The sequence below is a fragment of the Erinaceus europaeus genome, chromosome 6 (assembly GCF_950295315.1).
Source record: "Erinaceus europaeus chromosome 6, mEriEur2.1, whole genome shotgun sequence".
Classification (NCBI taxonomy): Eukaryota; Metazoa; Chordata; class Mammalia; order Eulipotyphla; family Erinaceidae; genus Erinaceus; species Erinaceus europaeus.
In genome coordinates this window covers 38,680,130-38,682,630 of record NC_080167.1, presented here as the reverse complement: position 1 = coordinate 38,682,630, position 2,501 = coordinate 38,680,130, and the positions used below count along the sequence as shown (strand labels likewise).

Here is a 2,501-nt window from a genome sequence, read left to right as displayed (position 1 = left end):
TGTTAGGAAGTGAACCACCTGGAATGGAATTAGAGAATACTATGAAAGGAAAGGTCTCACCCGTGTAATGAAGCTAAAGGGTCATTCCACACATGAAGTCTCTGGACACAGTCTGAGCTGAAGCATGTTGAGGTGGCACTCGTTGTTTTGATTAGGTTGCGATTGGCAGATGCAATATTATTTGATAAGAATTGGGAGAAGCATGCGGGAAAGTGGGCCCTACCCTAGCGTCCCATGGGGGAAGTTTAGGCTCTATAGTGGAAATGTGAGGTTCCTGCTGTCTTAGGGTTCAAAATACAATGGATAATTATTGTTAACATCACATTATTTGGTAATTGGATTAACTTTGAAAAGTCCCTTTGTTAGACATACAATCAATGTTTCCCCCTCTCATATTAATTAGTGATTTATGACTACAATTTAGTAGGCTTGTACATAAACACCATTCCCACCACCAAAAGATTGTGTCCCATTCCACCCACCCACACCCCCCCAACCGGCCCTGGAAGCCTCATGTCCACCCTCCCCCTCACCACAGGGCTTTTACTTTGGTGCCCTACTTTCAATTTAGTCAGATCCTGCTTTTAGTTTCCCTTTCTGATCTTCTTTTCAACTTCTGTTGATGAGTGGAATCATCCCATACTCATCTTTATCTTTCTGACTTAGCTCACTTAACGTAATTCCTTCTAGCTCCATCCAAGATGGGTCAGAGAAGTTGAGTTCATTGTTCTTAGTAGCTGCATAGTATTCCATTGTGTATATATACCACAGCTTTCTCAGCCACTCATCTGCTGTTGGGCACCTGGGTTGCTTCCAGGTTTTAGCTATTATGAATTGTGCTGCTATGAACATAGGAGAACACACCTCTTTTTGGTTGGGTGTTATGGAGTCCTTGGAGTATATCCCCAGGAGAGGAATTACTGGGTCATATGGAAGGTCCATGTCTAGCCTTGTGAGAATTTTCCAGACTGCTCTCCAGAGGCTGGACCAATTTACATTCCCACCAGCAGTGCAAAAGGGTTCCTCTGTCCCCACAGCCTCTCTAACATTTGTTGCTACTGAAATGGACTAGTTTTGACCTGCTTTGTGGCATTCCTAGTATCTTATCTATTATTCTGCTCTTAGTAAAATGAAGATTCACCTACAAACTTTGCTGTGATTTTCCTCTTAAGTAAAATTATTTTTCTTAACTGAGAAAAAGTATGAGGCATAGGTCCTTCTAAAACTAAGGTGTGTATGTGTGGTTCACGAGGGCTTTGTGCATTAGCAATTTTGTCGATTGACCTTTACAGATAAGACGGGACACCCCTGAAGCCACAGTATTCCCGTGTGATATGCCAGGGCTCAAACCAGAACTGTGCATGTGGCAAGGAAGGCACCCTACCAGGTGAACTATCCCTTTAGCTAGAACTACAACTTTTTCTAAATATTTAAAATACCTAGGATAATCTGTTTTCTTGGTCAGCAGTTCACATGTATTCTTTTTCTTTTGCTACGTTTTTCTGTTTAATTTTGGTCTTACATTTTTTTTTCCCCTGGGAGAAGAGAGAACTCTGTCCTAAATGGGAGCCTTGGGAACTGGGTGAACTATGTTTCAACAACTCACATTGATAGATTGCTTCAATCCTTCTTCAGACATCACTGCAGGTCTTCTGTACTTCTCACCACTGGAAGCACCAATCTCAAATGTCTCATTTGGCTTGCTGTGCATTCCAATGGTGATTCTCAAGTTCTATTTTCAAGTTCCCTAGATGGCCTCTGTTTCTCCTGAATACATGCCAGAGGCACAGTGCAGTCTTGTTGCTGTAATAGGTTGTCTTCTTCACCCACATACATTTTAAAAAAATATTTTATTTTCCTTTTTTGTTGCCCTTGTTTTTATCAGTTGTGGTTATTATTATTATTTTTTATTAGGTGAGAGCCCGAATGCAGTCTCCCATTACCAAAATTATGGAGTCGAATTCCCACATTTGGGAACATCACAGGGGTCAGCACATCTGGAGTGCAATGGATAAGCCTCACCCTAGAAAACCACCTTTGAGATCATGGTATCTCCCCTGCCAGGTAAATATGTTGTGGTTATTATTATTTTTATTTTGCTGGATAGGTCAGAGAGAAATGGAAAGAGGAGGGGAACACAGAGAGAGGGAGAGAAAGACACCTACAGACCTGCTTCACTGCTTGTGAAGCGACTCCCTGCAGGTGGGGAGCCAGGGGCTTGAACCGGGATCCTTACGCCAGTCCTCAAGTCTCATGCCATGTGTGTTTACCCCCTGAAGTACCCCACCCACGTACATTTTGAGATTTAAAGTTTGTTGTAATTCTCTTCATAGATTTTTGTGTTTGCTATATAGTTGCTTTTCTGTGGGGATTCAGAGACTGAAAAACCATGGCACTGCTTCCATGATTCCCCTCTTGTCCACTTTTAAAGGCTTTCTAACCAATCTTTTTTTTTTTTTTTTTTAACAGAGCACTGCTCAATTCTGGCTTATGGTGGTGCA

The 2,501-nt window shown here is 41.9% G+C and overlaps 1 non-coding gene across 1 annotated transcript; it reads right to left on the bottom strand.

Moving 5' to 3' along the window:
* Nucleotides 1-1,911: 1,911 nt before the first annotated feature.
* Nucleotides 1,912-2,072, bottom strand: LOC132539209 (U1 spliceosomal RNA). The gene has a single exon (XR_009550501.1). It is a non-coding gene; the product is annotated as a U1 spliceosomal RNA (small nuclear RNA).
* Nucleotides 2,073-2,501: the final 429 nt, after the last annotated feature.